The sequence below is a fragment of the Cyprinodon tularosa genome, unplaced genomic scaffold (genome assembly GCF_016077235.1).
Source record: "Cyprinodon tularosa strain WSP-4 unplaced genomic scaffold, ASM1607723v1 ctg620, whole genome shotgun sequence".
NCBI classification, from domain to species: Eukaryota; Metazoa; Chordata; class Actinopteri; order Cyprinodontiformes; family Cyprinodontidae; genus Cyprinodon; species Cyprinodon tularosa.
Window position 1 is genome coordinate 367,781 of NW_024039364.1, and position 11,151 is coordinate 378,931.

Below are 11,151 nucleotides of genomic sequence, written 5' to 3' on the forward strand. Positions count from 1 at the left end.
AGCATCTTATTAATATTTGCTATTGTGCATTATTTAAGGTTGGTTTGCCCAAATGTTTATCTTTTGGATAGCCTGTGGGATTTATGAGGACACCTTCAACAGAAAACTACCACAGTTCAGGACCGCTGAGCATCATCATCTGCTGAATGCCGGAGGTGACAGTCGTCCTCAGTCTGAGTGACAGCTCCGGTGGCAGTAGGTTTATCTGCCGTGGACATGGCGTCCTGTGGAGTGTCCTGTTGTCTTTGAGGGTTTGAACAGCGTCCAGAGGAACTTGGTAGCAAAGCTCTCAGTTATTAATATGCCTGAGAAAAGCCATTTCCTGTCAGAGTCAGTTGGCACAATGCCTTAGATCTGACAAGACTTCCTGACTGTAGTGTCATTGTTTATGACGAGGAGTCCAACTGCTCTTCAGGCTTCAGTTTGAGGTTTCTCCTGTCAGAATGAGAAGACTGGAAGTGTCCCACTGACAATCTCTAAAGACTTCACACACAAACAGATGAACACAGAACAAATTAAATATAATTTTACTGTTACTGTGAGAAATCAGACATTCAGTAGAGAAGTAGCACAAACATTGATGCTGGACATCAGAAACTCTGTAATGTGCCTCTGTGGTAACATATACTTTACCTGAGATCTGTTATCAATCTAAACTTCAGCCATCACAATTGCATGACTGCTGATGTTCATATTCAGATGATGTCAAAGGTTCTGCTTCAGTTCAGTGAAATCGATTTAACTTTAAAATTTCTTTAAATTATTCACTCAGTTTAATTAAACAGGTCAGTCTATCACATGTTGGAGGAACTCAAAGGTAGTGGCAGCAATTTTCACAAGTAATGTATAAATAAATTAAATGTCCTAGTAACAACTTAAAATAGTCCAGTTTTAAAGATGCAGTGTCATAATCCTATTAATGTTGTGCAGTTTGAAGTTGGATGAAGTGGACCCCTGCTTAATATAACATTTAACTAGCATGTCCTGTCAAGATGACTAAGATCATGATCATTTGCATTAGAGCTTGAGGCCAAGTTCATGTCATACAAAGTAAATGGCTGACTAAGAAGCTTCTTCTTCAAATCCGCTGTACCACAGAAAACAACTTTATGAATTGTTGTTATTTAAAATTAAAGGCTTTAGAGGACTTAGGGAGAGCGTAACAGAAAACAAATGATCAAGAATCCTATCTCTAGTACACAAATACTCTATTTGTGCCAAGCAGGCCCTAATTTAATGCAAATTGTTGTAATACACCTAATATACTAAATCCCCACTTGCCATGTTTTATACTAAGGTCTCACCTGCCTGTGGCAGATGTCAACATTCTCCTGCTAATTTAATACATACTGTTTAGTGTCGTCTCCAGCACAGTAATTATTGAAGGAAGGTTTTCACTATCCTATCGGATGTTTTTGGTGAGAAATTTGAGTCAAACCCCTCATGTGCTTCGTTTGGCATCGCGCCTCCTCAGCTGGTTCTGTCATCATTGAAAAAGTCCTCATTGGCTGTTATGACACTTCTTTAGCAACAAAGAGTGATATTGATGAGCTGGAAATCCCCTCGTCCTTCTTTTTCATGTTCTCTGGCTTCAAGATCTTCTGTATTACATTGGATTGAAAAAACATCAACTTACCTTGAGATGATCTTCTGCAACTTTACTTCAACTGTGGAACCTTCTTCGTAGAGTTCTCAAAATCATAAAACCATTATTTTCTGTATGACACATTCATGCAGTATCTTTATGTTTGTAGGAGAGGGGTGGGTTTTTATGTTTGTATGCATAATCCATAATTTAATCAACATATGTTTCATATTTTTCTGTTCCACAATTTTGTATCACAGTTAAAACTAGAAAATTAGATCTACTGTAAATATAGCAAAGTTTTTTTTCCTGCTCTATTGTCATTTTTAGATGTATTAGTGGTCAGTGGTTATTTTTGCAGTTGGTGCAATGTAGCTTCAAAATGCCATTTTTTGCAGAAACAAGATTATATTTACAAACAGCTCCAGCTGACAACTTGTAAATTATCTCCAGGAAAAGAAAACAGAACACAGACTCATGGAAGACTCTGAATGTTTTACCTCTGATCAGAGAATAACTAATGGTCATTTCAGACAGGCAGAAATGGCAGTCCCATACATGCAGGTCTCAATTAAGTCCCAAGTATCTGCACTCAAGTCTCAACCAATTCCAAAGTCATCTGGAAGGAGGATCAAGCAGGTCAAGTCAACCACAAGCCAAGTATTTTTTTTCACTAAACCTGATAACATAATTAATTTTTATGCCCCAACAACACACACACACAAAAATAATAATAATTTAATGTGTAAAATTCTACTTGTCAATAAAAGATTTCTTGATTCTGATTACTCAATGCATGCATGCATAGATAGTCAGGAGGAACATTAATTGGTTCTGGTGTTTAAGCTCATGGATACAAATTAATTGTTTGGCTTAAAAAATCTGATTGAGATATGCAAAGGGAAAATGCATAGCATTTGTTTTTCTTTCCATCCTGTCCTTGAATTATGTGAAGTTTTATTAAGTTCTCACATTCTCTCTATATTTTAAAGCACTTTAGCTTGTCAGTATGAATCTCAGCTTTCTTTATCTGCTGTCCTAAATCTGATGCGGTGCAGATTTTATAGGTAGCTCTTTTTCATTTTCTGTTGTTGTGTAATTTTGCCGGTCAGAGTGGTTTCCATCTTTACTGATCACTAATTAGACTATATTAGACTATATTTATCCCAAGGGATAAATAAAGTTGAGTCTAAGTCTAGACTGATGCAGGTATTCCCCTCTGTACGAAGATTGGTTACCAGGTTTGTTGATAGGTCAGGAGCACTCATGCAAAATAAAGCAATGATCATCTAATCATTTATTTGCAAATAATAATAATAAAATAAACATGATTTCAGTGACTTGGCAAGTCACATGACTCAAGTCAAGTCAATTCACACGTCAGGAAGTCCAAGTCAAAGCCAAGCTAAAACCTTGGCTAATTTTAATCAAGCAAGTCACAAATTTGACAACTTGAGTCAGACTCGAGTCAGGTCATTGAACCCAGTCCCCCCATCTCTGCAGATAGGGTATACTCAGGTAGGATGGTGATGTTTCCTGCTTAGCGCTGGACTGTACAGCATCTCAGCCTATCATCCCTGTCCCACAAATGGAGAAGATGACCCTTGTTTGCTTGGCTTTCACTGACAGTTATTAATGTTTAACGTGTATCCAAATACTAAAGAATTTGATGACGGTTCTAGCATGCAATCAGAGAAGAAGCTCAACTTATCCTGTTTACTTCAGCCTGTTAAACCTGCATAACCACAGTAACTGTCTGAAATATAAGCCAATATTGATTCCTAAAGAACCATTTCTTTCTTTCTTTTTTTCTTTGGAAAATCCTCCAGTCTCCTACACCCTGACATGAACAGTCTCAAGTTGAAATACTTCATTAATGAATCTTTGGCTCAACCCCAGTAAGAGATACTAGCATCCCAGGTTATAACCATAGCTTTATAGGGTTTCAAAAGCTACACACCTCACAGTGAGTTTCACCAAATACGTTGAACTGAAGGGCATTCAGCTAGACACGTCCATCCATATGAGCAACTACTTTTAAATTTCATTTAAAGCTTCCATATCTTTAAAGAACTACAACATATCTGTGTAAATCAGGTCTGCAGTTGCAGAAAGTCTGACAGGGTCACTCTCCGTCAGATTAAAGACCCCTACAGATCATGGCCTGAAGCCGCCATCAGCAGCAGATTAACTGGACATCAGACTCACAGGTGGTGCCCTGCTCTCAATCCCCCTCAAACTGATTCCAGCTGTAGGAGAAAACATCTGTCCTCTGATTGCTTTTTTCTAAGACTGATTAATGGAAAGAAATCCAACACTGCCTGCCTCCACCTTTCTGAGAGAAACCCACAGATCAAACTAAATCCTCTGATTCAACAGCACTTTGATTTCCTGTTCTGGGTCATGTGGTTTTCCACTGGCACCACAACTCTTCAGGAGATGTTAGAATTAAACATTCCACATTTGTTTAGCTCTTTATCTGGTTTAATGCTAATACACATCAGATTCACACATCAAGTTTGAAACTGGAATTGCTAATTGTCAAAAATATAAAAAAAAATCTGCTGTTTTATAGAACCAGTACATCTCCATTCTTTAAATGTTGACATGTTATGGATCTCTTGTCTTGTTGAATACTTTCAGCTTTGGTGACTGACATTGTTTAGGTGTTGGGATCATCCAAGATCAAGTGGCTTTAAGATTAGCTGATGCTGCGATCGGGTGTCTGTTTTTATCTGAAATAATCTGGAATTAAAATATGTTTCCCTCTGGAAACTGATCCCATGCTTGATCACAGGTATCATCTCAAAAATTTATAAAATAGGACTGAATATGACTGGAATGAAAATCTTCGGGGATTCAGATCAAGTGATTCAAGTGTAGCTGTAGTGTAGAGTCAGTTGTTGACTAGGAACAGAACTGTCTGGGACCTGGGATCTTGGATAAGGTGGTCCAAATTATTAGGATTGGGATCAGGTATGAGCTGGCATACCAATTGTCAGGGAACTGGGTCAAAGTAGGGTTAAGATCTTGATTAGGACATGCTGGAATCAGGATAATCTTAGACCAAGGTTGGGCAGTTCAGGATTTTATACTTTTTCGCTTTTTATGCTTAAGTCTAGATCGGTGGGATTTTGATTGTCTATGAGCAGTATGAGGTAAAGAATGCCCGTCATTATTTAATTCTTCCTTTAAATAATTAATGAAATTGTCCAATCTGCTGTTTGTTTGTTTTGTTTTGTTTTTTTCTTGCAGTGTTATGTCCTCTTTGTTTCTAGATCTCCTTCATTAGGTTGAGCGAGAACCCTGTTGATCCTCTGGGTTTTTTCACCCCGGGTTTTGCTTGCTCAGGCCAAGGTGCAGATTTATAAATAGCTCAGATGGGAATGTGTGAATCTTTGAGTGTTTAAGAAATATGAGCCGGGCCCCTGAGCACTATCAGAATCATCTTGTGGGTCAGTACTTCCTGTGTGAGGGCTGGGAAGCTGCTCTGGTCTGCTCCGCAACTTTTCAGAAAGCAGCGTGTTTTGGAAGAGAAAACCTTCCTTACACAGCGATTCTGCTCTAAATGATGATCAGTTATTGGATTTCCTTCTGTGGGGATAGAAACCCATCAATTGGTTTAACATTGGAAGCAGAGCTTTATTAAGAAACATAATCCAGAATGCAGCAACATGGTTAAAAGTGAAAACAAAATGCTGATGTGGAGGTTCTTGACAGATCTGAGACATTCAAAATAATCCCATATTCTGCAGCTATCACTGCAGGAGCAGATACACCTTTAGCCTAACAACGGGAAAATTGATTCCCCTCTGTGGAGCTCTTTGTTTTGATCTGGATAAACTCTCCAATCATGTTAGTGCTTTGGATGGTCAGATGTTTGTTTTGATTTCTTTAGTGACATTTTCCATCTGCAATGGCTTATTTTTCTAACTTCATATTTTAGTTGTGACTATCGCTGATGTTTGTTTCTATGAGTGTTTGTATGGACACATATTTTTTATCTTGAGGGGACAATGTAAGGCTTATTTCTCAGGAATATGCTACATCACTGGGACTTCAAGGTCCTCATGGGAAACAGATGATTGGTCCTCATGAGGGAAAGGTTCTCTTCTAGGGTTGTAGATAGATTTAGGACTAAGTTATAAACAGACATTACGTTAGGTTTAGGTATGTATTGGTGATGAGTATAGGTTCGGATCAGGGTTTGGTCATGGAAATTAGCGTAAGTCAAAGTAAAGTCCCTGTAATAATGGCAAAACTTGACTAGAAATGCCTGTGTCTGTGTGTGTGATTACAGTGTGTTTTGTGAATCCCGCTGCAGGGGAAGTGTCATTCCCAGGCCCTCTCTGCATTCCTGCCTCTGATCCCAGACCTGTTCTCTGGGCCTTTTTATTTATCTTTTATCTCAACAGCCCTCCTCAGCCCCAATACACAGAGACACACACACATACACATACTTATCATCAAACATCACTGACACTGGTGTTGTCTCTCTGTCAGTCCGTCCGTCCATCCATCCATCCATCCATCCATCCATCCATCCACATCGATACATACATAGAGAACAAGAGCAGAAAGGCTACAGGCAAATCTAGCCTCTAGGCTTACTGCGGCAAATCAAAGGAGTACTGCGGAACATCAGTGAAGTTTTCCACGGCAGAATGGGTAAAGAAGGCATCTTCTCCGCTAAATTACATGACACCATTGAATGCAATGTACGGACATCAACACACTGCGGCAATCGCTTCTGATATAACAAGCCGAAACAATTCTGATTACATTTCATGAACATGGAGCAGCCCTGGTAAGAGGGGTTCGGACCAATAAAAGAATACTGACTACGCTCGGGCTCTTGTCCGTGTTGCTCTCCATTATTTACTTCCGTGATTTCCGTTGCACTTTCGAGATCATTAACGCTCACCCAGTGTGATGCTGTCATCAGTCACTTAGTGTTGGGGGACAGTGGCCATGCATTTTGCAAACAGGGGGTCAGGCTCAGCTTTTCAGTCAAATGGGAAAAGAGCCAAAAGCCAATTGTTAACGGGTAAAACCGGCCTTGAAAAACGCAGGTTTTCAGGGGGAAAGAGGCTATAGAGATAACATGGGAATCCGTCACTTCAGCTGTGAAATTCACGTTTGGTTTGAACGTAGTTTATGTTAATTGGCTTCTTTAAATTGTCCTTAGGGGCAAGTGTGTGTGTGTGTGCATGGTTGTACGTCTTCATGCATCTATGCGTTGCCCTGTGAGTGGAAGTGGAAGTGAGTGAATGGATGGATGGATGGATGGATGGATGGATGGATGGATGGATGGATGGATGGATGGATGGATGGATGGATGGATGGATGGATGGATGGATGGATGGATGGATGGATGGATGGATGGATGGATTATTATGAATATTATTTAACATCTACAGATAGTACCTTCACTGGGCTACTTCTAATCTCCTATTTTTTATTGTGCATATCCTTCCCCCTGTGTTCTTTTGGAACATTTAATTTTATTACCCAAACAACATTTTGGAATTTGACCCAAGGACCTAATTTACTTTAATAATTGATTCCAGGCCCACAATCAATAACTGTTCTCTAGAGAGGAAATGAATCAGAGGCCAGCAATTGGGGAGCCAATCTAAAAATGAGTGAACATTTCAGCCATTACTTTATCACCCTTAAACTCTGACGCTCAAACTTTGGAGAAACCGAACAGAACAAAAACCACACAGCTCACACTGAAAGGAAATGGTAGTGGACAGGGGGGGATTTACCATTAGGCAATACTAGGCAGTTGCCTAGGGCCCCAAGTTCCTGGGGGCCCCATAAAACTCTGTTTCCATGTATGGTTAATACAACTAATCCTTATTTGTGCACATTAATTATGTTTTTGATAAAAATCCTTTGGCTAAAATGCCATCAGAACGCTGATAAATAGAGAGGAAAAAGGGACAAGAAGAGAGGGACAAAACCTAGAACAAATAATAGATGTCTATTCTATTAACATTTCTCTATCTGTAGAATGGGTCTGTTTTATGGGTTTTCTTCTCAGGGGGCCCCCTGCCTGTCTTTGCCTAGGGCCCCAAATTTCCTAAATCCGCCCCTGGTAGTGGACCTACTACAGCTTCCAGAGGCTTTAAACTTGTCCTCTGTAATTTCAGGCACTTTATCCCAGCATCCCTGTATTTTCACCAGACCTGAATCAACAACTATAATGAAATAGCTCCCTTTCCAGGTTACAATATAGAAGTAGCGACATAGAACTGAAAACACAAAGAAACTAAAGGGAGAACTGGTCATTCAAAATTAAAGGCAAACTAGACTGCAGCTTTCCTACATCAGCTAGATTAGTTTCAAAATGGTTCCTGTTGTGGTTAGAAAAACAACAACAAAAACCAGTCCACAGTTCTAGTTTTCTGCTGGGAATCATCCAAAATATTGAGACTTTAACTCAACAAAGAGTTTAAAAGCTTCCCTTTTAGCTAATAAACATCCTCAGTTTCTCAACACACTGGACTCCTATTGACTTATTCTATCAGCTATCTGACAGGAGGAATTAGCTAAGGCAGAATAAGAGGGGAGGTGGAGCCAACAGAAGAATCTATGTACCGGTAAACGTCTGATTCATTCATTCTTAATTAAAAACAAGAAACATAGAAATATTATGCATGGATTAATCTTGTCTCCATTATAGGAATGAGCTGCAGAGTTTATCATACATTTACTTTGATCTATCCTAATTATCAAAAACAATCAAGAAACAAGTACCTGTACACACTGGGGAAACTGAGAATATATCTACATCTTTTCTTTTCCTCCTCTGCTCTCCCAATGGTTCCTGCATATATAGAGGACTGGTTAATGGTTGATGTTATTTTAGGGGGGAAACATCAAATATTTGATTGATTGGATTTTCACCTGTGAGTCTGCAGTCTTCTTACTGAGAAATCGGATTCTTGGCAGGCTCCACCCACTTATTTATTCTATCCATCCATCCATCCATCCATCCATCCATCCATCCATCCATCCATCCATCCATCCATCCATCCATCCATCCATCCATCCATCATCTGGACTTGTACAAGATTTGCTTGAAAACCCCAAAAGAAAGACAATTAGGACCTCAAAAATATTTCCAGTGTTGTTTAGTTGACATTTTTGGGAGGTTTTACGATGGTGATGCATGATGCAGTTAGGTTTTTTTTGGTGCACTGCTTACTGTTTGATGACCTTTCTCACTGAAACAGAGAAACGATTTCTCCACAATGAGCCTTCATCCTGCAGTTATCAGAGAAAAGAGACATCCGCTCACCTGCCTCAGCTCTAACTTCCGATTTGTTGGTCCCAGTTAGGTAGGAAATACATACATGTGCTGACAGCTGGTGACTGTTTGCTACAAATGTCTTTCCAGCTGAACACCAAACTCTCCGGGGAAACACTGCCCCAGTTTCCTAATTTTGATTCTGAAACAACTCCTCTGCTTTTGCTTTAATTTGCCTGGTTGTGGCTGAAACCACCTCAATAGAAGAAAAAAAATTACTGTTTGCATACAGAACCCCGACGGATCCTGTTCATGTTTATTTACATCGTTAATCTTTAATGATGTGTGTGTTTGGGTTAGACTGAAATTAAATCTATTTTCCTCGAACACGTTCAGCTTCAGGAATATCTCTGAGGATTCTGCAGGAACGTCAGGAACACAGCAGTATGCTTTCAGCTGTAAGAAGCAAAAGTTCTGATGAGGAATTTTAACATGTATGACTGATACAACAGGCGGTGGATTGTGCTGCAGCCAGCTGCCTAGTTATGCTGCGGATCAGCAGATTTTCCCATCATGCTTCGCGCTGTTTGGACATCATCAGGTGAACGCCGCCACCGCAGCAGTAGCAGATTGTTTTTTACCTTTTAAGTCGGCATTAGTATGAAAACTGAAAGCCTCTTACAGGATGACATGAAAATCCTCTGAGAGTTTGAGCTGCAGCCAGCAGTCTGTGTTCAGGTATCAGTGGGTTTTAAAGGCCCAACATGATGACCCCCTCCCCTGCTGGTTGGACATGCACAGGCTCAGTCTAATTAAAGAGAGGAAGGTCTGAGTGTGAGTGTTAGTGTTGGGATGGAGATAAACCCTGATCAGGGAGCAGGTCTGGATGGAAAACACTGATCCTCAGGTCTGAGAGGTGCAGATTAAAACCTGAAATCTGCCCGCTGTGATCAGCTCTGTGCTGCATGTGTAGGTGCACAGCAAGCCGCAGCCAGCTGCAGATTTTCAGCCACATTAAGCTGCAACAGATGTGTTTGGGTGTTGACATTGTTTGGATCTGATAGATCAAAATGTTTCACTCACTAATAGGCTTTAGTTTCTGTACATTCTGGATTTGGAAGCCCCCAATCACCCCCATCCCCCTTTCCTGACTCTGTCTGGAGCAGGCTGGATCACATGAAGCCTGCAAGGTCACATGAAGCTGCTTGCTGTTTGGGTTGAATCAAATGTTTAAGGAAAATTACTGAAATGTGCACATAAATCCAGAGTAAATGTCCAGCGGCTGGTGTTTGACTGTGCAGGGAAAGTGAACAAGTGATCATTCTGCCTCTTTACACCTTTTTCTGTCAGCTACTCCACAGTTTGGAATAATTCATGTCTGATAAAAAAAAAAAATAAAAAAAGTATTTCTATAAGGTTAAACTCAACCTAATAATTTGGCCCAGAGAAACTTCTGATGGGTCAAATTCATCATGTTTAAAAATTGAATAAAACATGTTACCTTATGGAAATAAATAAATTGTTCTCTTAAACTGAAGCAAATTTGAATTGTTTCGTTTTGAAAACTGAAAACACAGATTTTCTGTATGTTTAAAAATATGTTTTACTCTTGCTGTAAAGGGTATTATTTTATTCTTTAAAGATAAGATAAAGCAGATTTTTTTAGAACAAAGACCTTTAAAGAAAAAAGGGTGGTTTTGTTCTAGTTCTGATTGTACAGTGAAGGCTTGAACTAGAAGACCTGAGTTGTCTGTGAGGTTGATACAATGACAACAACATTCTGCTCCTTCAAATTAGTCAATCAATCTGATTAAATATTTATCAGAACCAACTAAGGGGGATCTGTAGACTTTCGTTCCCCTGTATCACACCTCAGAGGACTTTTCCCCTCCTTATTAACCCGCCTCACAGCACCATCGTTGTCGTCCTTCCACTGACTCCTTATCAGGAGTAAGAACAAATGTGTTCTTCAGCAGTGAACAGATAAAGAGTTGATCGTGTTGCCCCCCTCCCCAGAAGCCTGTTCGGGGGGTTTATGAATGTGCGTTTGATTTCATATAGAGATGGAGGATGCCACCACACTGAGCTACTTGTTAAGTGTGGTCCAGATGTGCAGCAGTCAAAGCCAGCCCATCAATGCCCCCCTGTTTTAAAGACACTCAGGGTCTCATGTGCACCTCATATAACCCCCCCACAGAGAGGACAGAGGCTGGGAGGGGGCCACAGAGCACAGTTCATGTGTTCACTGTCACCTTCTGCTGTCGGTTCATGTGACTGAACAGAGAAAACAGAGACGCTTTAATCCCTT